Below are 25,083 nucleotides of genomic sequence, written 5' to 3'. Positions count from 1 at the left end.
ATTCTGAAAACAAATTCAAAGAAATGGCTTAAGTAAATTGCACACACATACACACACACACACACACACACACACACACACACACACACACACACACACACACACACACACACACACACTCTGTTCATTCACCCTGGACTTGAGAATCCATTTGAATAACACTGTTTGCTCACAGAATAAACAAAAAAACATGTAGAATGGCAAAATAGATGAATAAAAAATGTTTCCTACTTGTTCGTTCACCCTGGACTTCCCGGCTCCCTCACATCGTCACAGATAAGAGAGATTTCACCCTGGCCTGGACTTGAGAATGGCAGAATATAAAACTGTTTGCTCATATAATACATGCATTTGAATACTGTTTCCCACTCACATTTCCAGTGGAAATGCATTCAAAGTCCAGATTCTGTAAATGTGTGCACTGAGCCCTTGAGCTTAATTCCGACAGGCTGGTAGCCCTGACGGAACTGACATCATCAAGCACGTGATGACGTCAGCTCAAAACCAGGAAAAATAAAAATAAAACAAGCTGGGAAAAAGTCGGAAATGAAGGGGTGCCACTTGGGAATCGTGGCACCCCATTATTTGGACCCCAAAACCCGGTAAAAGCCAAGTAATTCCGTAGAGTTGGGAGGTATGTTTGTCGTACCTTTGATCTAGGCAAGCAAGCTGGAAGGAGTCAAATCTGTTAAGGACAGTTAAGGTTAATCATCTGTGAACTGAGGGGGGGGTGGAGCTAAGAACTAAACCTTCTATTTAAAGGGTAAAATAAAACATTTCAGAGCTTTAGTGGAAAGGCTCACCCAGACTACGCCACAGCTTGCTTTGAAGGAATGGTTAGTTTGCTTTTTATTTCTTGTATTTTCGTATTACTTTATTGCTTTTTCTATTTTGTATACTGTGATTTTTCTTTACACCGTGTTTTACTTGTATTCTGTTTTTAACTGCATATTAAAACTTGAAAAGAGACAACAGCTCTGTTTCTTGTGAGTCAGACAAGATTTTCCCACCCTTTGACCCTGTTACTGTTGTGTTCTTAAACACCACTCTCTTTCTAGTTGCCTGCCCCTTATGCTAATTTGACCATATATTTCATTCCCTCTCTCCTTTCACTGGCTGGTGTAAGTAAGCACAAGACTATCATTTTATGAAACTACTCCCCTTCAACTATTTAAATTTATTGACCATCCTACTGTATTCCATAGTACCAGAATACAAAAGTGCCCACCCTTTCAGTCTATCTTGCTCTTTTAAAAATAGTGGCTCTCTGCTACAGCTTAACTTTTTAGACAGCTAAAACTTAATTATCCACTTTCATATCTAACTGCTTAGTGCACACTGCAGTGTTCAGGATAAAACATTTTTTTTCATCTTACCTTTAAGCATCTATTTTAAGACCACCAGTTATTGCAGAGCCCACATACTGCCTCTCAGTAGTCATCTTGGGACTAGTGCTTCTGTTGTGTCCTGGTAAGAGAAGGAGTACAGTAACATTATTTCCTGGAGACTGCTGATCACCAGAAAGCCTAATAACTGCTTTACAGGTGACAGCTTGGAATCTGTACTTGTATTCTGATCCTTGTGATAGGAGGAGCAGAGTGCATTTATTCCTGACTGTTTCTGGTTGGAGAATAAGTGTACCTGTTTGGTCTGGTTGCTATTCGAGGCAACTACCAGAGAAAGGCTACAAGCCTACAGGCCCCTACAAGACTGTGGATCACTAAACAGGCTGTGGACTGCTTCTCTTCTTGGGATTGGTGCTAACATTTTGCTTCTGGTGACAGAAAAAGCAAAGGGGCACTGTATTGCAACAGAGTGAAGCTGTGCTTAGACCAGCATTAGTAGTAGCCAGGCAGTAACCACTCATGTGACTCCCCTCTTTTCATCATTCTTGACAAGCTAATTCTTTGTTTTCAGTAAGTACTACTTGATTTGTTTCTAACTTCAGAATATCTGCCTAAATATTTCATCCTTACATTTTCAGGGTCTACATATTAGTTTCCCCTCAAGTGTTTGGAAATGCACTGTACAGACTCAGACACCTTGAGTAACATTTTTCTGGTAAAAGCACAATTAAAATTTCTCCAGTACCTAGTTGCATATAGGACAACTAGTTTGCAGTGACAAGCACTGTTCACAGAGTTGCAAACCGGATACTCCTGACAGTGATTGATATTCTCACTCCAACTGTCTAATCAATAAAAAAGGTTCTGTTGCTATGGATATGAGCTTCCATACTGTCTCCATTACTGGCTTGGTGGATATGGGCATCCTGAGGCAATGTAGAAATTGCCTCATGTTTACTGACAACCAGTTAATTCTCAAACAAACTGATATGGTATGTGAGAGATGTATTTACACAATGTCACTCGAGGCAAAGCTCTCACATAAAAGTACTCCTAATGTCAATAATGTTGTCAGTAGTATAAACACTGCACTCATCACGCAAAATTCAAAGCAGACATATAGACCTGCATATGCTGAGGCACTTACATGTAACCTTCCTAAACCACAAAGACCTCCTAGACAAAGTACACATTGCAAATACCCTCAGCAGCCCCAAATGTAATCTTTCAAAACAACACCCACATCAACACATAGAGCTACATCTCATGGAGCTTCTACCTCTAAGCCCACAAGGAAAGCCACCACACAATCCAACATTCTAGTCACTGGAGACTCCATCATGAGACCCACTGGTGTCCCTCTCACCAGGCTGAGTAAAGAGAAAGTTATAGTCAGTTGCTTATCAGGGGCTCGGATCCATCACATTATGCACGCACTCAGGTCATTGGACCACAACTACCAATATGACTCAGTCATAGTCCATGTGGGAGTAAATGACCAGAGACGTACCTCCCTAGAGTATATGAAGAGAGACATCATGGAGCTCTCAGAATATGTGTCTTAGGTTGGTATGAGCCTAGCACAGAGCAGCATTTTACCTTCTCCAAGGATGATGCCACAATACAAACAAAAGATGATTAACTTTAATAATTGGCTTAGTTTCTGGTGTCATTCTAAGGGGGTGCAATATTTGTCAGCATGGAAGGAGATGGTCAACAGACCATGCTACTTTGTTAGGGATGGTCTGCACCTCTCCCCTCTAGGCTTTTGAATATTAGCTAAAACATTGTCTTCCCCCATAGTGCCCTTTTTAGGTGATGCCAAACTGAAAGTACTTCCAACATAGCAAATCAAAACCAAGAAAATCTAAAGGTATTACTGCTCAATGCTAGGAGTCTAAACAAAAAACTCCATTCCCTAGAAGCTCTCTTTACCCTAGAGAATGCTGATGTCTGTGTGGTCACTGAGACATGGTTTAAAGCCGCACAGAGCACACTAACAGTGCAAGGTTATAATGCCTTGCACACATTTAGGCCAGCTACTTCACAGGCAGGGATTAAAGATGGAGGTGTCTCTATTTATATCAAAAATAAATATACTTCAAGACTGGTCAAACAGGACAATGCACTTCAGCTGATCCATGTTCAAATCACCATAGGTAAAATCCAGTACCACTTACTTGAAGCTATAGGTCCCCCTCTATGACCCAGGAAACCCATGCCATGAATTTAAACTTATTAGAGACACTAACCATCCAACCCAATACCATATTCATGGGTGACTTTAATTACCTCACTATTAACTGGGAATCCTATATGACACCAAATGTACATGCATGGAAATTCCTGGATTTTGCAAACACAAACCCCCTGTAATAGATAGTCAAAGCACCAACCAGGGGTGCAACCATACTGGATCTGGTCCTCACTAATATGAAAGACTGCTGCACACTCCCTACTGTAATGCCTTTGCTGGTAAGGTTAGACCACAAAATGGTCTCCTTTAAAGTAAAAATAAACCTGAACCCCCAGCTAAACCTAGAATATTCAGGAACTATTCTAAGGCTAACTTCCTGCTATTAAGTGAGAACCTGGCAACATTTCAAACCCCCATAAACCCTGAGACTCCCTCTGCCTATGCAGAACTGTTCACAGAAACCCTGTACAAGCATGTTAATAGCTGCATAGAGGCAACTGTACCCACCAGGAAGAAGTACAGAACTAACTCCAAAAACAATCCACCCTTGTGGAATCACAAAATCAATCGGCTGTATAACAGGAGGAAGATAATTATGGCAAAAATTAGGAGGCGCAACACCCAGCAGGATAAAAGCACTCTCATCAAACTAAACAAACAATTCAGAGGACAAATAAAGTCTACCAAAGCAAAATTTGAGGTAAGTTTGGCCTCCCTGGCTAAGGACAACCATAAAGCATTGTTTAGCTATATCTGCAACCTCAAAGGCAATACACAATTGTGTGCAGAACTCATTGTAAATGTAGCCACCTATACTGAACCAGAAGATATAGCAAACCTCCTGGCTGATAAATTCAGCTCCAACTTTGCCCCTCTCTCCCCCTCAACCTTCCCTCAAGAAATATCATCAAATATAACTCCCCATACTATCACTAGGGAACAGGTCCTTCATCAGTGGGCCCAGACAATATCCCAGGATGCCTTCTTAATAGCATGAAATATGACCTATCAGGGCCTAATGAATTACTATTTAACTCTAGCCTCCTAACAGGCTTTGTGCCTCATGAATGGAGGAAGGCAATAGTCATCCTTCTGCACAAAGGTGGGCCATCTACAGACGATGGAAACTACATATCCATAAGTCTCACTAGTCTTATATGCAAAGCCATGGAAAGAATTATCATGGAGATGATCAACAGAGACATAGTAAACCTCCAGACACTGGACTCAATCCAGTTTGGTTTCGTCAAGGGCAGATCATGCCTACTCAACCTAGTGGACTTCTTCGAGAAGGTCACTGATGCAATGGATGAGGGTAAAGTAATTCACACTGCCTACCTTGGCCTGGCCAAGGTATTCAACACCATACCCCACTTGGGTATTGTTGACAAACTCAACAGGTTAGGTAAAAACCTGTATGTCACCCGGTGGATAGCCAACTGGCTCACAGACAGAACCCAGGAAGTTAGAATTGTGGAGTCCCTCAGGGATCAGTCCTTGGACTGCTTCTTTTTGGCATTTACTTCTCAGATGTCAAGGCCAATGTCAGTGGTCTCTGGCTGACTAAATGTGCAGATGATTGCAAATTAGGAGCTGTCACTGAATCTCACACTGACACAAAGGTTCTCCAGGAGGGGCTGACTTAGACAAACAACTGGTGTCAGAGTCATGGACTAAAACTAAATGCCATGAAATGCATAACAGTATCCTTTGGGAAGTCATTCATTCCTGGTAACTATCATACTGACAACACACCACTTAGAGCTGAACCAGTAGTCTGGGACTTAGGGACACACATAGTAATCTAGCCTTTGATCATCACATGTCCACAGTGGTGAGGAAATCATTCTATGCTGTTCAACTTATAAACAAAGGTATGGCTTCCAAGTCTAAGGAAGCCATTATTCCACTGTATTTGGCATTTATCAGCCCTATCACTGAGTACAATGCCCCATTTGGTATGTACCTAACCAGGCATATACAACAACTGGAATGTCCACAGAGGTTCCTCACTAAAAGAATACAGGGCGTAAGTAATATATCCTATGCAGACTGCCTCAAGGCCCTATCTCTGTATTCTGTCTCCTACAGGCTTTTGAGGGGAGATCTATGCCTGGCATACAGGGCATTGTCAGACCCCACTCTGATGGACCTCCTGCATATCCACATGACAAACAGCACCAGAATTACCCATTCTAAAGACCTAAACCTTGTCTGTGATATAAATAGGACCTTCTGGAGAGATATGTATCCCAGAGACTACCCTGTCAATGGAACAGGCTCACCATCCATGTGAAGCAGAATTCCTCCCTAACCCAATGCAAGTGCAATATGGACAACTGGATAGGAAACAAGAAATTCATCCCAGGTTTGGCATCTATGTCTCTAATGAACAGAGGTAACCTGTAAATGGTTCATCTCACAGGTCCATGATTACACGTATCAAGGGTATCAGTACTTGTCAGAGATTTGGGATGTATGCCTAGGCTTAAAAAGGCCCTTGTGGTCATTAGCCTAGTAAACACCTAGGAATCTATGAATGCAAGCAGCAAACAGAAGACTGCAGAGCAGAAATGTTCTTGGTATAGAAACTCTAGTATGGTTAATCATAAATTGTTTAGCTATGTATAGAAAAATCAAACTTCTGAATGGTTTAAGGGCAATACATTTAATAAGCAGATCAAATTCCAAATGTTCATTGGAGGATTGAGAGATTCAGCAACTTTTGATGGGTTATTTTCCTTGAGAAATATTGGGAAAGGTGGCTTATTTGCTGATGTAAGGTTCTTCTTGGAAAATAATTTTTGCTGTATTTGAAATGAAAACGGAGACATTGAGTTATTTTTGGATGTGGTTATATTTAATTTTCAGATTCTTGGTGAATTCATCTACGTTTGTGGTTAAGAAAAATAATGCGGAGTCATGCACATATTATAGGTTCATAGGTAAGTACTAGGCTAGCTGCCCTTGCTGGCCATTTTAAGCCTGGCCAGTTTCCTTTTTTGTGCTCAAAATAACCTCTCCCATTTGGTTATAGATCGGCCTTGCCCATCCCATGGTCATTAATTATATATTACCCCTAATGAAAATAACTGGGATCATACCATAGATAATTTAAGGGGAACAATGCATGGGATAAAGCATTTAGGAGCTGCCTGTGTGCATTAGTAGTACAGGGGGCAGTTCTGGGGTGCATTTTTGGTTTCCAAACAACAGATCTAAGTTTCACTTGAAAATAGACAGGGAATGAACTTTGTTTTATGTGGATGGGGAGTCTGTTCCATAGTAGCAGCATCCGCTGCAAAATATACCTGTCCCTCCAAATAGTTCTGTTGATGTTGCAGAAGAGGTTTAGATCCCTAGACTAAAGATGTCTAATGCCATTTCACTTGCTGATATGCAGTAAATCCATCAGTAATGGGTCAGAGGATGCCTTGTATGCCAGATGCAGGTCACTTTTTAGCAGCCTGTAGTTTACTGAATATAGTGACAGGGCTTTGAGTCATTCCATGCAGACATGTCATTTAGGCCTTGTATCCTTTTAGTAAGGTATCTGACTGCGCTGGTGGTGCTGTGGTAGTGTTGTCGCCTCACAGTTAGACGTTGCCCGTTCGATTCTCAGTTAAAGCTTCTTCTGTGTGTGGCGACATGCGTGAATGGGCGTTCCTTCATTGAAGTTTGTGCGTTAGGCCCAGCAAGTCAGCACATAAAAATCTTCCGCTGTGGTGACCCCTAACCGGGAAAAGCCGAAAGACACAAACAAACAAATCCTTTTAGTAAGGTATCTCTGCTGGTTTTCCAGTTGTTGCATGTGTCTGGACAGATACATGCTAAAGGAGACATTATATTTCTTTCTTGCCTATCATCTCTATGTCCTTATTATTCTTACCAACTTCCTTTGTACTTTTCAGTATCACCCTGCAAGTACGTGACTTTTTCTAGTAACAAAAGTACTTAAACTCTCTGTCTCAGTTAAATACTTCTACTCCCCCTTTCCTTACCAGCTCTGACTCATCTCATATGCCCTTCTCTGAGGGCTTTAGTTAACAACTTACTTGCTTAACAGACATACCCCTATGCCCTTCTCTGAGGGCTTTAGTTATCAACTTGCTTAACAGACATACCCCTATGTATCTCCTTATTCTACCTCTCAGTGATATCCTGTTGTAATTCTGCTTATTTAAGAAGTTTTTAGGCTAAACAAATTGTCAACTTTGTTCTCAATGGAAATGTCTTGTATTCTTTCTCACCTGGCTACACCTATGTAATGGAGCTGTTTTTCTCCAATTTGTTGCTAATATATTGTTGCTTTTTTGCTTATTTTAGATTCAATTTACCATATTGGTAATTGAAGTATGCTTTAACTATGTAATTTTGGGGCTTTTCTCCCCGGGCCTCTACTGAAAATGGACATATATCCAGTTGGACTAGCCCGGTCAACAAATGTAAAATAAAATACAGTAAAAATAAATAGTCAATGATTGGCCTAATGATAACTGAATAAAGGGGGACAATGACATCCCTAACTCTATCCACAATCCGTTTGTTTTTAAGCTGTGCAATATAGAAGGACTTTCTTACAACAATCGACACATTTTGGTCAAAGGTCAGGTCACTTTCCTCATAAGTTCCAAATCCCAAACAACTGGGTCAACTCTTAGGGGTGTATTGTCAATGTGGTAGTTCTCTTGGGTAGATGACTTCCCAAAGGCTACAGTAATGCAGATTTTGACATTTAGTTTCAGACCGTGATTTTAGCACAAATTATTTATTCGAGACAAACTTTCCTGCAGGATGGCTAAATCATTTGGGATTTCAGCAACTACTCCTAGCTTGCAGTTATCTCGAAACGTAGTCAGCCAGAGCCCTTTGGTATTGGCTTTTACTTAAGAAACGTAGATGCTAAACATGAGATGTCCCAGCACAGAATCCTGGGGGACTTCACTGGTGAATGGTCTCTTTATGGTGGTAACTTCCCCTGTTTTGACTATCTGTGTTCTATTTGTGAGCCAGATGGCAATCTAGCAGGTGACACGGGGGTTTATTCCCAGTTTATTTAGCTTTTCTACTATGCCTGAGTGGGGATGTGTGTCAAAAGCTTTGGTCAGTTTGAGATATGTGGTGTGTACTGTTTTGCCTTCATCCGTTGCTTTGGTGACCTTTTCAAAAAATCAGCCAGGTCGAGTAAGCAGGGCCTGCACTTGACGAGTCCAAACTGAGACAGGTCCAGTGTTTGGAAGTTACCTGTGTCCTGATTGATTAACTCCATGGTAAGTCTTTATATGGCTTTGTGTATAAGGCTGGTCAGACTTATGGGTCTGTATTTGCCTGGGTCAGCAGAAGGTCCTCCCTTATGCAGGAAAATGACTGTAGCTGTTCTCCATTCACTTGGTACAAAATCAGTTTAAGATGCATCCAGGGATATTGTCAGGACCCATCACTGTAGTATTTTTAGCTTTTGATAGCACTTTTAGGGCTTGGTATTGTATTCCAGCTGGAGACAAGCCAGTTTCAGGTATATCTTGAATGACAGATGGAAGGGGAAGAGAGGGATAAAGTTTGAGCTAAATTTACTGGTCAGTAGGTTCACTACATCTTCTGCCTCAGTGCTGGTAACATCATTCACAATTAGCTCAGTGCATTGCTGCTTTGTACTTTTGAGATTAAGAACATAAATAAAAAATACTTTGTGGTTGTTTTTGGCTTGGATAGCTATTTTAGCATCAAATGTGGCTTTGGTGGATTTTATTAAGCCCCTGAGCTATTTATTTGTTTATTTCATTGACAAGGGCTCTGATATTCTAGGAATTACTCTTCTTACTTTTGGTCAAAATGATTTTCTTTTTATTATAAAGCTTGTTGATATTATGATTCCATCATGTTTGTTTCTGGGGTATACCCTGCACTTGTTCCTATGGGGTACAGCTGCATCTATACAACTGTTTACATGCTGCTATGTGATGTACATTTCTGCATATTCAGTACGTGGCTATACCACAATATGAGGCCATCCTGTTAAAAACGGAGCACAACTTGCATGTTTTGGATGGCTCATATTGTACTAATGTATTATATAGGGGTCTTTTGGTTACTTGCAGACCACCTAAATATGATAGAGCAATCATCATTAAAATTTGGAAATGTGATATAAACATTTCATGTTCTGGAAGGAATATTTGCAGTGATAAATCAAGGATGGAGTGGTTATTGGTTTTGTAGTGGGGAGTCTGGTAGTTTCAATTAAGAACCAGAATAAACCTATATCAGGTAGGTATCAAATAAAAGCACCTTTAATAGGGTCACAGAAACTGATGTTATAGTTACCCTCCTCTATTTATAATTAAGGAAATGATTGTTAATACATTGCATATTGAATTTTTGCTAGGTTTCTATGATTTCAGTTCTATCAAGATTGTATTGCTGTATCCAAGATTCCAACAAGCCCAGCTTGCTGTCTATGGTTCCTGAATTTAATAGTTCAGTTTATTTAGGGAGAGGTTGTTAAGTCTGTAGGATAGAGGGGTACTGTTGAGATTTTGTTCAGTGGGGAGGTTTGCAGGTGGTGCAAAGTTTGACTAACTGTGTCCTGCTGGTAGAAGTAGGACAAGTTAATGTGATTTGTTTAGGCTTTATTCATAGAAGGTGGGCTGACAATGTAAGACATTAAGTCTTCCATTGTCTCTTTCTTAAATGGATGCTGAGTAAAGAATTAAATGGGTGCTGAGTAAAGAAATTAAGTTGAAAGTGAAAGTGAGTAGAATACAGGAGGAGTGGATAGAGATTTGTATGGTGATTGGCGTGGAGTGGAGTCAGTAGTAATTTTCAGTGAAAGAGTGGTTTTCCAGGGGCATTAGATTCAGAAGAATATAGTTGTAGATGGTAACAAAGTGGTGGTTATTGTTATAAAAAGTAGGAATAGTTTGGGGTGCATACTTGAGAATATTATTGTGTAGAAGATTTTGATACCTTTTTTTTAGTATCAGAAACATATTCAGTAAACTAAATTTGACTGCATGTCTTCATCTGAGAACTTAAAAGTGTTTATACGGGTCTATATTATAACATCGAATTCTACAAAGATCGAATGTTATAATATCGACCCCGTAATGTCAAACGCTGAAAACAGCGAAGGTGCAGGACACCAAATTCTTTCCCAGGGAAAGAATTTGGTGGGCCATTGCTGTGGCTTCGCTGTTTTCAGCGTTCAATATGGTGGAACATTACAGGTCGGGTTCAGGTAAGTGTGCGATTGTGTGTAGGTTAGGGTTAGGGGGTGGGTTAGGGTTAGGGAGCAGGTCAGGTAAGTATGCGGTTGTGTGGACGTTAGGGTTAGGGCGCGGGTCGGGTAAGTGTGTGATTGTGTGTAGGTTAGGGTTAGGGGCGGGTTAGGTGAGTTAGGGTTAGGGCACGAGTCAGGTAAGTGTGCGGTTGTGTGTAGGTTAGGGTTAGGGGGCAGGTTAGGTGAGTTAGGGTTAGGGTGCAGGTGAGGTGAGTGTGTGATAGTGATTGACCTTAGGGTTAGGGTGGGTTAAGGTAAGTGGATAGCTAGTAGTGTATGTAAAGTTTAGTTTAGGTTTAGCTGTAAGATTTTAAGTGCATGTGTGTGAATTGCTGTTTTTTGTGTGTATGTTTCTCGGAATACCGAATTTTTTCTCTGGGAAAAAATTCGCTATTCTGACTGTTCGATGTTTTCGGATTTCGGTGTTTAGGGTTCGATATTATAACATTCGATCTTTGTAGAATTCAGTGTTATAATATAGACCCGATTGTACAGATCTAATTTGGCTGTGAGTACAGGAAGTAGACTGCAGTTACAATATGAATGTTGCTAGTTACATGATCATACATGCTGAGGTAGTGCAAGTGTTCAGCATATGAACATTTGATGGGGAAAACAAATCCAGGTGTCACGTCATCTCTTCAAGAAACTTCCAGCCATATAAAAAAGCAACCTTATTCCTCCACCCCAGTGTCCTCTAATGTTCTTTAGAGCTTTCAGTATTGCATTATCCAGTCACTAGAATAGGTTGTCTCACCATGTAACAAAAGCTGGTTTCATGAATTGCATAAAAGAGCTATTTGATATCACAAAACAGTGCTTTGGGGTTAAGTAATTTAATCTTACTTGTGAGTTGTAGACTTAAATATATTCAGAAGAGATATATCTAATATTTTGCCTTAGCAATACTGGTCTTTTGTTTGGTATACACGTTTCAAACATAACGTACAACTTAAGAATATGTACTTCCATTTGCTTGCAAGGCTATGGCTCCTCTATGAGAACAGGACATAATACAGTTTCATAGTTTCATAGTATAGTACTAGGCTATCTGCCCTGGGGCATTTGTAAGCCTAGCCATAGTGATGTGGCTTTTGCCACCCCATGAAATGGTACAAAAAATGTACAGAATAAATTTAGAATACTGTGCCTCTGTCTAGTAGTGGCACAATGAAGGTCCCCTTATATAATAGAATTAGTTTACTGTGCCCCTGTCTAGCAGTGACACAGATGTGACCCCTGGGGTAAACTTACGATCTCCCATCCACTCATCAAGATTTCTCTTGAAGAGAGTCAGTGAGGGGCTCTGCCTAATACGAACTGGGATCTTGTTCCAAAGCATGGGAAGCCTCTGGGTTATGAATCTATCCCTCCAGCATGTCCTATTCATACTTGTGCCGAGGTTTAAGTCTTTAGCTCTCGTGGTCCTGATGGATTCGGATTTTTTGAGGTGGAGCATGCCATCAGATCCTGATTGGACATGGCCTTGTACGTCAGGCAGAGATCACCTCTGAGCAGGCGGTATGCTACTGAATAGAGCTGAAGTTTCTTTAGTCTGGCAGAATAAGACATATGTTGGAGACCCTTGATCCTCTTGGTGAGGTACTTTTGTGGTCTCTCCAGCTGTTGCAAATGCCGGGTGAGGTACATACCAAATGGGGCATTGTACTCAATCATGGGTCTGATGAGGGAGGAGTATAGGGGTACAATGACATCCTTGGATCTGGATGTGAATCCCTTCATGATGAGGTGTGCAAGGTAGAATGTTTTTCTAACCACTTTGGCAACGTGGGTGTCAAATGAGAGGTCGCTGTCGACTTGGGTCCCTAGGTCTCTGATTACTTTTTCCATACTCAGTGGGTTGCTGTCTATGTGATAATTTGTGGGTACTTTGTTTTTCCCAAAGGGATGACTATACATTTTTGGCATTTAGTTTAAGGCCGTGACTCCGGCACCAGTTGTCCGTTTCTGTGAGGCATTTTTGTAGGATGTATGTGTCCGCTGGTGTATCGACTATGGCGCCTAGTTTGCAGTCATCTGCGAACTTTGTCAGCCACAGCCCTCCCATGTTTGCTTTAACATCTGAGAAATAAATGCCGAACAAGAGGGGTCCCAGGACAGATCCCTGTGGGACACCACTTGTGACTGGCTTTGAGTCTGACATTGCTCCAGCGATTTTAACTTTATGGGTTCTGTCCTTTAGCCAGTTTGCAACCCATCTAGTGACATAAGGGTTTACATTTAAGCTGTTGAGCTTATCTATGATGCCTGAGTGGGGTATTGTGTCGAAGGCCTTAGCCAAGTCCAGGTAGGCTGTATGGACTGCTTTGCCCTCATCAATGGCTCTAGTGACTGTTTTGAAAAAGTCAGCCAGGTTCAAAAGGCAGGATCTGCCCTTCACAAAGCCGAACTGGGTGGGGTCAAGTGTCTGTAGGTCCCCTATGTCTCTGTTTATGAGTTCCATAATGATTCTTTCCATAGCTTTGCAGACCAGGCTGGTTAAGCTTATGGGGCGGTAGTTCCCAGGGTCTGTAGAGGTACCCCCCTTGTGGAGTGGGACCACTGTTGCTGTACGCCAGTGTTCAGGTACATATCCCGAAGTAAGGCTAAGGTTAAATAGCATTTTTATGTGTGGGTTTAGCTCCTCTTGGAGTTCACGTAACACGCAACCCCAGATACCGTCAGGTCCCATTGATGCTGTGTTTTTAGCTTTGTTGAGGGCGGTTCTCACTTGGACATCTGAGATGACAGGGAGATTACATTCAGCTGGGATAAGTATTTCTTCTTTTGGGGGTGAGGGAGGGGAGAAATTTGCACTGAACCTGTCAGCCAGAATGTTGGCAATATCTGTGGGTTCAGTGTATTTTTTGTTGTTGTGAACCAACTCTGAGCATATCTGAGGGTTTCCGCCCAGGTTTCTAACATAGCTGAAGAAGGCTTTGTGGTTATCTTCAGTGTCCTTAGCGATTTTTCTCTCAAAGTTGGCCTTGGATGTTTTTATGAGAGCACGTAGTTTTCTGCTAATGTTGATCAGAGATGTCTTCCCTTCATGGGATTTTGCTCTGACGTGCAGTAGCTTCCTTCTTTTGTTATACAATTTGTTAATGGCTGAGGTCCACCAGACAGGTCGCTTGCCTTTGGTGGAGAGGGACTTGGATTTATTTGGGATTGCATGATCCATGCATTCTTGGAGATGTCCATAGAAAGCATTTGTGAAGGATTCGGCATTGTGGGATGTGGTATCCACTGGCACAGTGGGCTTAAAGGATACCATCCCAGTCTTAAGAAGAGTGAAGTCTGCTTTTGAGAAGTTTTTCACTGTGGTCTTTTGTGCTGGGGGTGGAGGTGGGATATGTATATCCAGGGTGATTAGTTTGTGGTCAGATCTCACAAGTGAAGGGTATACTTCCGGTGTGGAGCATTTTGTCCCCATGTTTGTGATGATCAGGTCTAGTATATTATCTCCCCTAGTGGGAGAGGTGACTAGTTGTTCCAGTGCATTTGAATTTATGAATTCCAGGAACCTTTGGGCTAGGGTATTAGGGCTAGAATAATGTACCCAATCTATGTTTGGGTAGTTGAAGTCTCCCAGTATGATGGTATTTTGTGATACATTCATATCCTCCAATGTCTTCAGGAAGGCTGAGTGGGGTTCTTGAGATTGGGAGGGTGGTCTGTAACATGCTACCAGTTGTATAGCAGTTTTGCCTATGGTTAGTTGTACCTGTATGGTCTCTGATGCTTCATGTGTTGCTACTAACCTGGAGGTGTGGGTGTCCTTGATGAATATGGACACTCACCCTCCTTTGTGGTTCGGCCCGGGTTTTGGGGCCGAAAAGCATGATACAAGGTATAGCCTGGTAGTGCTGGGGTGCTCTCAGGAGCCTTGAACCAGGTTTCAGTTACTGCACAGACGTCGATGTTTTCCATGCTGAGGAGTGCATCAAGTGCCTGCATCTTGAGATTTAGACTTCTGGCATTGAGCAGCATTACCCTTAGTTTTTTTCCATTTTGTTTTCTAAGGAGGTGGGTTTGTCTTTTGAGCCTTGCCTAAAAAAGGCACTATGGGGGTGGCAAGAGCCTTAGCCAATATCTGGAAGCCCAGTGGTGACAGGTGTAAGCCATCCCTTGCGAAGCAGCGTGGCTTGTCCAACATGTCATCCCAGGCAGACAGACATTGGCTCCCCTTAGAATGACACCAGTACTTGAGCCAATTATTAAAGCTGATCATCTTGTCTTTGTATTGTGGTATCATTCTTGGTGAGAGCAAGATGCTGCTCAGGGTCAGGGTCATACAAGCCTGGTCTACATAATCGGAGAGCTCCTCTATGTCTCTTTTCATGTAGTCCAGGGAGGTATGTCTCAGGTCATTCACACCAGCATGAACAATGACGGAGTCATATTTGTACTTGCTTTGGAGTGACTTGAGTGCGTGTGTTATGTGGCGGATCCTAGCTCCCGATAGACAGCTCACAGTCACCCTCTCCTTATTCAGCCGGGTCAGCGGGACATCAGTGTGTCTGACTATAGAGTCACCTATTACTAGTGTATCAGGCATGGTGTTTGGCCTTAAGGGCTGTGATTGGTTGACACACTGATTTATTGAAGTATGTGTTGCATGTGTTTTGTTTTGAGGTGCTCGATTTTTGGATGTCTGCTTTGGGAGCCTCTGTTGTTTTGGCAAGTTTTTTATTAGAGCCTCCGAGTATGTCTTTATGTTTTTATGTGTTTGGTTTGCAGTTGTGGTAGGTCTATATGGGACTGGGATTGTTGTGTGTGTGGTTACCATCTCCTCCTGTCTGGTCATGCCAGCCCTGAGTTGAGAGAGTTCAGCCTCCAGTTTGGCTATATAGTTGCATCTCTCACATGTATTTGTGTTTGTTGGGAGGAGGAGAGGGTTGTCTGTGTACATGAGACAATTGTAGCATTGTCTCAAGATACCCAGATTGTTCAGCTGAACTGGAGAGGACACCAGTAATCTACCACTCGACATGCTAGAACAGTATAAGGGAGTGCTGTACCTTTAAGGGAAGTGGATATTCACAGGGGTGGTAAGTAGATGTAGTGCTTTACTTAGTACGAGAGTGCTTACTTAGTAGAGAAGTATTGAGAACAAGTGCTAGGCTTATAATATAGTGAGTAGTCTGATTATACTAAGAGTAGAGCTTCCTTAAGGGAAAATTTGAAGAGCAGACCTGGCAGAGCCAGAAGAAGTTTAACCTTGTTTAACCAGTGCTGCGCTATGCGCACAACTGCGCAAAGCCGTGCAAATGCGGATTTTAAACAGTGAACTACAAAAGAGCTAGAAATGGTCCAAAACAACCAATTACTACAGCTTTGTGTGCTGAGGTCACTTCCTACAGGGACAGGTAGGCTGCTCAAGGCTCCCCATTCCCACTGGTGAGCAAAGAAACTTCCTTCTATCCAAGTAAGGTAATGGACAACACAGGAACTACACCACAGCCCAGAATACAGCAATGCCTGTAAACTGGTCTAAACTAGTCGAGGAGAGGCGGGAAAACAAGGATTATTTATTTTTTTTTGTTTTTGTTTTTTTGATAGAAACACACAGAAAATGCAGAAACAGTGATAAATCAGTTACACAGGCTAGCACACTTTAGTGGGCATCCTCAACAGTTAAATTAAACAAACAAACAAACAAACTTTCGATCAAATTCGACTAAAATGTAACTTTAAGTGCAGATTGTAAAATAATGCAGCAAACAGTTAAAAAACAATTCAAGCTAGTTCAGGGTAAGCTACAGAAGCTATTCCAAGTGAAAAAAAGCACAGATACTTAAATCCAGAAAGTAGTCTCTTTTCTGAGTTCCCTGTAGCTAGGACCACTCTGCAGGACCACGAGGAGCTTGTCTGAGCAGTATAGCCAGAAAAAAATGCCCAGAGGCGGATTTTAAACTGTGAACTACAAAAGAGCTAGAAATGGTCCAAAACAACCAATTACTACAGCTTCTTGTGCTGAGGTCACTTCCTACAGGGACAGGTAGGCTGCTCAAGGCTCCCCACTCCCACTGGTGAGCAAAGAAACTTCCTTCTATCCAAGTAAGGTACGGAGGTACAGGTATGGAAGATAGATTTTGTGTATATGCAGACATTGGGAAATGGATTTCTGGTTGTGTATATGCAGGCACTGGGAAATGGATTTCTGGTCGTACATATGCAGGAATTGGGCAATAGATTTCTGGTTGTGTATATGCAGGCACTGAGAAGTGGATTTCTGGTCATGTATATGCAGGCATTGGGAAACGGATTTCTGGTTGTGTATATGCTTTTTGACACTGAAGGGTGCATATGTTGCCAAAGCAGCAGAGCCATCTTATATGTGCATATACTACCCATAGGGCTGCTGTAACCATACAGCTTTGAATGTACATAGGTTGGCAAATTGGCTCAGTTATGATTTTCATTTTATCAGTCTCAGATGCCTTGTTAAAACGTATTAATAATGGCAATGAGGTCTCTCTCTCTTCATTATACAAAACATGGACAAATTCCATAAAGGTGCAAGGTGCAGGGATATCCTCTCTAAGAATAATCTAATTTGTTATGTGTCTGATACTCATATACCACAGTCCCTACAGAGGGAGTCAGTACCGAAAATTGTCAAAACTGACAAAGCCAAGCTACTATCAATAGAATACAAGTGCATCCTCCAGATAATGATGTATAGGTGGCTGATGAGGCCTTCAGTGGTTCTATTCACATACAAGTCTGAGCACATCATCATAAGCGACTTGGCTTCAGTGATGATTACAGGCTATCCAATGATGCTTCCAATTATCTAGAAGTCCATATAAAAAATAATATGCTGGCAGTAGTTACAGCAAATGTCATCAGTGATTGCCTACCAACATTAACAGCATGAAACCTCATACAAGTCTGTAAAGTGCAGATGTGGTACTTTTCAAGAAATACAAAATTTGACACTTTCATCTTTACCCCTGCCTTAAGCACCACTGACTGGTCTAACAAGGGTAAAACAAAAATAAAATAAATAAATAATTTATCCAAACTGCCTTTAGCAGAAGCTGCTGCTTACTTTAACATGTTTTGAAAGTTCCCTAAATAAATTGACCCCTCTGTTAGGAAGATTAACCAGGTCCATAAACCTGTCCTGGATCTCCATCAATATCAAATCTAGGACATCTAACAAGGATGATTGGTGGTCAGTTATAAAATAAAAATACTATCAGATCATATGAAATTCCAATCTGCACATAAGCAAGTGAAAATGGTGTTTTAACTTGTAAAAAGGCATTGTACATTGACCAGCAATGACAAAAATGGCTGCAGTCCAAAAAGTTCTGGGTATGCATTAACCAGCTTCTTCACTCTAGCCACTACTTTATGTTCTTATCTTTATACGTATTGATGACAGGAGAGAGCAAAGTTGCATCAAATGATCAGAAGGAAAGCTTTAGTGTACATCCACACCCCTTACAATCTTTGTCAACCTACTTTACATGTTTCTAAACAGCTCCATCTTCTGTAGCCCTGCATAATCTTCCTCCTGAGTTTCTCAAGATTTCAGTGAAAACAATTTCATGGGTTATCTCCACAAACATTAACAGGTCTATGAAAGAAGGGCATTTTCCATTTGCTGGAGACAAGCCCTCGTAGTTCCATTACATAAAGGTAGCTCTTTGCTCACACTGAGTAAGCATTAGATAACTGAGCTACTTTTTCCACTTTCCAAAATACTGCACCAGCAAGTATTACATTATCTAATACTGTTCATGCCCCTTCTAACAATCAGCATGGCTTCAGGCCCTTCTGTGACACTAGCATTGAGTATTACATTATCTAATACTGTTCATGCCCCTTCTAACAATCAGCATGGCTTCAGGCCCTTCTGTGACACTAGCATTGAGTATTACATTATCTAATACTGTTCATGCCCCTTCTAACAATCAGCATGGCTTCAGGCCCTTCTGTGACACTAGCATTGAGTATTACATTATCTAATACTGTTCATGCCCCTTCTAACAATCAGCATGGCTTCAGGCCCTTCTGTGACACTAGCATTGAGTATTACATTATCTAATACTGCTCATGCCCCTTCTAACAATCAGCATGGCTTCAGGCCCTTCTGTGACACTAGCATTGTTCACTTGGGCACTGTAGAGTATATATGCAATCAGACAGCAAAACAATTGTTGGTATAATCTTCCTTGATCCCTCTGTAGTCTTTGATACTAGCTGCATTCTAGGCTAATAGAGATACTGGCTATCCATATCCTTGGTACATACAAATGGTTTTTCAGACTTTCTGTTGAATTGGGGACAGGATGTGAGATGGAATATAGTCATTTCTCCTTTCATTCATGCAGATGTAGGAGTTCCTCAGAGTTCTGTCTTGGGGCCTCTTCTATCCACAATGTATGTGATTGATATGAAGAATCACTGTGGAGATACAAAGCTCATATATTATGCTGATGAATCCACAACTGTACTTGCTGACTATTCTCTGGAGATTCTTAATAGTAAACTACAGGCCAGTTCTCACTCTTTACAATCCTGGCTTAATGCTTTGGGATTTTACTTAGTGTTGCTAAAACATTATTTCACTGGTAATGCTATAAACTTTACTACACCTCACAAATTACCTGCAGCAGCCCCTCAAGGTGAGCATTATCATCAGCTCACCTTGTTCATTACACACTGAAGAGACATGTTCTACTATGATCTTCCACTGTACGGATATCCCACCTAAACACGGTGATCTTTGTCTGGGACTTTATAAGATCAGTGTATATGCAATGAATATACTTATTTTCATCACTGTTAAAAGTTTAATGGAAAACCTTCTATAGTGAGTGCTAGACTGATTAATAATTAGAATAGTAATATTTAATACCTAAATCTAATAAGCGCTGGCCAAATGGTGTGGCTCTATTCCACTATCAGCTTCCAGGTTTATACTGTCATTTATAATGAAACAGTCAGTCTCACTTTACTGAGAAACATCCACCATTACAGTGATGACAAACACAAATTCACATTTAGCAAATTTATTACATAGCCAGTACACTATGTGCCTAGTCTGAAGAATGAAATGAGAGCAATACGGAAACTATTGGCGAATACAGTAGCAGATTCACAGATTCTTAGATTTATAGAAATTCCAAGACCATAGAGTCTTATGGCAATTTACCCTTCCGGCACCATCCTTCTGGCATCTCGAACACTGACAATATTGAATCTGATATTGTCGCATAGAGAATGCCGAAAGTGCAGAACGTTGAACAGGTAAATGGAAATCTCCTTAAGGGGAGATTTCCATTTACCTCAATGTAGTGTGGTCTCGGAGTTGGTATATTTAAGTAGTGGGGGTGTGGTTTACCCCCCCTGCCTACAACATTTAGTTTTGTTTTTTTTTTTTTTAATCTGCATTCGAAAATTGGATAGTTTGATCATGTCAGTTCGACATTTAGTGATTCTAACTATTCAATTTTCTAAATGCTGATATAGACACCTTCTGGCCACATTTCATTTCTCCATGACAGCCATACCCATTTGTGAATACCCTTCCAGTCATCTTGGTTATGTTTAAAGGAAGATAGTGAGATACATTGCTTTACAAGTGAGGGGAAGTTTATTCCAGAGGTTTGGGAAGTGCTGGCTTATTAACCTGTCCCTCCACCTTGTTTTGTTTTTCTGCTGATGAAGATTTAGGTCCCCAGTTTCAGTATTGGTGGAGTGACTGGGCATCCAGGAGGTCCAGAAGGACTAGTTCTCTAGTGGATTAGTAAGCAAGAAAGAGGTCTTCCCTCAAAAGTTTATTAAGACAATGAATAAAGGGACAGAGTGCCTAGCCTTTCTTGACAGGTCAGAGACTTTAGGCCTATGATCTTTTTGGAAAGGAACCTTTAGGGTCTTTCTAATTGTTTGATATGTTTAATGAGCTATATCCCGAAGGGGGCATTGTACTAAAAAATATTAGGTTGATAAATGCTGTGTTTAAGGGAATGATTCCCTGTTTGGACCTGAAAGATACTCATTTGTCAATTAGCTATGCTAGCTTTCCTCCGATGTATTCCATCAGTTTGATATCCTTTTCTTTATGTGGCCTCCAGAACTGTACACAGTGCACAAGGTGTGGTCAGATTAAGGCCTTGTAGTAGCATCACCTCTATGTTTCCAGGGTCTTTTTTTCCTTAGGATACAGGCCAACCTTTTGTTTACTGCTGCCATTGCCTTCTCACTCTGCTCATGATAGGCTAATCCAGGTGTGATCAGCAAACCCAGATCCTTTTCTTTAATTTCTGCTCCAACACAAGCTGATATTTCACCCCATAATTCTCATAGCCCAAGAGCAGTGTGTTGTTTTGAACACTAAGCCATGACTGCCACCTTTCTGCCCACTTGCTCAGCCTTCCCAAATCCTTCCCTAGACTTTTACTCGCATTTATTGCTGAACAAATTGTTATGTCACTGGGGAAGAGTTTAACCTTGTTTTCTATTCTCTCAGCTATGTCTGAGAGAAGCGCACTGAAAACTGCTTGTGCCAGGACAGATACCTACAGTACTCTATTAGTTACTTTCCTGATTCCTGATACTGTCACTTTTAAAATAACCCTCTGTGTTGTACCATTCAGCCATGCAGCAATCTATTCCTCAGTCTTATTCCTACCCTCAACCTCTCCAGTCTTTCCAGAATTTTCCTGTGGGACTGAGTCAAAGACCTTGATGGAGGCTAGGTAGACAGAGTGTTCTGGCACCAGCAGTCCAATGGCAGGTAGATGTATAAATGGTTGTCATTCCTTATTGTCTACTGTAACGCTACGGTTCAGTGCATTCACAGGTGACTGCCCATATCCCAAAACATTCATTCTGATTAAAGAATTTCTACATAAGTAATAAAATTAGTGGAGAGTCAAAATAAGAAATAAAAAATAAAAAATGAAACATACATTTATAGCTGTTTCCAAAAGTAAACTAGGATGCTTGTAATATTTAAACAAAGTAATGTATGCAACTTAACACAGTGTCATAAAATAATTTATACAAAATATATAATTCTGGTAGTAGGAACCTCTCTCTCTCTTTCTTCTTTGTAGGCAAATTCATTCAGATTTATTACCTTACAAAAATGTACACTTGCAGCAGCTTCTTCCACTAGAAAATGTTGCTTCTGTTTTATAAGCAGCAGTAGCTTCAAAACCTAAACACTGGCACAAAAATAATTTCAGCAAAACTGACACTAATATTACCGCAGACCAATACCTGTATTTCAAGAGCATCACTTGTATCACTCTACCAGCGGACAGCAGCCCTACCGTAGTTCTGGTATATGAGATCCTTTGATCCAGGCAGTGTGTAAGAGACAATATGACTTAGAAAAATGTTCCTGCTGGGAATGGCATAAGTGAAAGAAAAATAGGTGTTGGAGGGGAAATGATTAGGGGGTGGGAAATAAAATTAAATGGCCTTTCAGATACTGGCTAAGGCTCTTGCCGCCCCTATAGTGCCTTTTTTAGGTAAGGTTCAAATGACAAATTCACTACCGTAACAGGAACAGGCAAGCAAAAACTGAGGGTAATTCTATTCAATGCTAGAAGTCTAAATCTTAAAATGCACTCACTCGAGGCACTCCTGAAAATGGAGTACATCGATATCTGTGCAGTGACTGCGACCTGGTTCAAGGCTCCAGAGAGCACCCCTGCACTTCCAGGCCATAACTTATACCACATGTTTCGGCCATGTAACCTGGACCGGAACACCAAATGTGAAGGTGTGTCCATATTCATTAAGGATATCCACACCTCCAGGCTAGTTACTCAGCATAATACATCCAAGGTTATCCAAGTGCAACTAACTCTGGGCAAAACTGCAATCCAAATTGTAGCTTGCTACAGATCCCCCACCATGCCCCAGGATTCCCACTCCTCTTTTCTTGATATACTGGAAAATATTTGGGTTCAACCAAACACCCTAATAATGGGCAATTTCAACTACCCCACCATTAACTGGGAAAACTACTCATGTACCAACTCCTTCGCTCAACGCTTTCTGGAATTCATAAATTCCAATGCCCTGGATCGACTTATCCACACCCCACCAGGGGCAATAGTATCCTAGACCTAGTTATTACCAACATGAGTGACCGGTGTTCCACACCTGAAGTCAATTCCTCGTTGGGCCGATCCGACCATAAGCTAATCACCCTAGATATCCACATCCCACCCACACCCCCCAGTAAGAAAACCACAGTAAAAATTTTCTCCAAAGTCAACTTCATGCTTCTTAAGACAGAAGTGGTGAACTTCATGACACCCATGCAGGTGGTCAATACAATTATGACTGCGGAATCCTACACAAATGCACTCTATAAGCACTTACACGAGTGCATAGGTTGTGTTATCCCAAACAGAACCAAGATGCTATCCTCCAAAAAAAGGAAGCTAATCTGGTGGTCCCCTGCCATAAACAAACTGTACAACAGAAAGAAGAAGCTGTTGCAAAAGAGAGTAAAATCCCATGAGTGGAGGAGCTCCATGGTCAGCCTCAGTAAGAAGCTGAGATCCCTTATAAGGTCCTCCAAAGCTAGCTATGAAAACAAAATCACCACTGATTCTTAGGACAACCACAAAGCATTCTATAGCTCTGTCAAGAATCTCAATGGCAACACTCAGATCTGCTCTGAGTTACAGCACAACGGCACAAAAATTACAGAACCAACTGATATTGCCAACATCCTGGCAGAGAGGTTCAGTGCTAACTTTACCCCTCCCTCTCACCCCCTAAAGGGCCCGTATCTATACAAGAAGAATGCAGAGTCCCTGTAATTACAACTACGCAGGTAAAAGTTGCACTCTCTAAAGCCAAAAACACAGCATCCATGGGATTGGACAACATCCCAGGCTGCGTTTTACACGAACTTAAGAATGAACTGGCTCCCCACCTAAGCATCATATTCAGTCATAGCCTCACATCAGGCTTTGTGCTCATTGAATGTCACACAGCAACAGTTATCCTACTCCACAAAGGGGGAGCCACCACCACTGATCCCAGGAACTATCGCCCTATTAGCCTGACGAACCTGATCTGCAAGGCCATGGAATGTATCATCATGGAACTCATAAACAAAGACTATGCTAACCTCCAAACTCTGGACCCCACCCAGTTCGGGTTTGTAAAAGGCAGATCATGCCTCCCAAACCTGATTGACGTCTTTGAGGCAGTCACCAAAGCCGTAGACAAGGGTAAGGTGGTTCACACAGCCTATCTTGACCTCGCCAAGGCTTTTCACACCATCCCCCATTCTGGAACTATAGTTAAACTCACTAAACTAGGTATAAATCCCTACGTCACAAGATGGGTTGCCAACTGGCTCACTGACAGAACCCACACTGTAAAGTTGCAGACTCCGAATCTGACTTCAAACCAGTGACAATTGGAGTACCACAGGGTTCAATCCTGGGACCTCTCCTGTTTGGTATCTACTTCTCTGAAGTACAGGCTAACACAGAAGGCCTCTAGCTAATGAAATTCATAGATGACTGCAAACTAGGAGTCATAGTTGAGTCCCCAAATGATGTGGAGATCCTACAGAAGGGCATCACTGAGACAGATGCCTGGTGTCAGAGCCATGGCCTCAAGCTCAATGCCAAAAAGTGCATTGTCATCCCCTTTGGTAAAAACTCTGTACCCATGAACATGGACAGTAGTCTCTCCTTTGATGATCACATCTCCACAGTAGTCTGCAAATCCTTCTACATGACACACCTCAAAACAAAAGGGTTCTCATCCAGGAAAAAAGAGGTCATTGTTCCTCCTACTCATCACTCATTAGACCCATTATAGAGTACAATGCCCCTTTTGAAATGTACCTCCCAAGACATCTGCAGCAGCTGGAAAGGCCACAGAAGTATCTCACAAAGAGGATTACTGGCCTCAAACAGATGTCCTACACTGAAAGTCTCAAAAAAATTCCAGCTTTACTCCATTGCATATCGCCTACTCAGAGGCGTTCTCTACCTAACATATAAAGCTATGTCAAACCCAGAGCTGTTGGACATGCTACACCTAAATAAATCCCAATCCCTCCGAGCTACATGCCCTAGGGACTTAAACCTTGTCACCACAATAAACAGGACATGCTGGAGGGATAAATTCCTGTCCCAGAGACTTTCCATACTTTGGAACAAGCTACCCATCTATGTCAAGCAAAGTTCCTCATTAGCATTCTTCAAGAAAAATCTTGATGAGTGGATGGGAAATAGGAAATACACCCTGGGGAT

At 41.5% G+C, this 25,083-nt stretch overlaps 1 protein-coding gene across 1 annotated transcript in view; it reads right to left on the bottom strand.

The window, feature by feature from the left end:
* SERPING1 (serpin family G member 1) overlaps positions 1–25,083 on the bottom strand; it is a 373,810-nt gene that overhangs the window by 324,155 nt on the left and 24,572 nt on the right. The window lies entirely within an intron of this gene.

This window comes from Protopterus annectens, chromosome 9.part0 (genome assembly GCF_019279795.1).
Source record: "Protopterus annectens isolate FY-2018-M chromosome 9.part0, PAN1.0, whole genome shotgun sequence".
NCBI lineage: Eukaryota > Metazoa > Chordata > Ceratodontiformes > Protopteridae > Protopterus > Protopterus annectens.
Note: the sequence above shows the minus strand (reverse complement) of the source record. Positions and strands in the feature narration are given on the sequence as shown.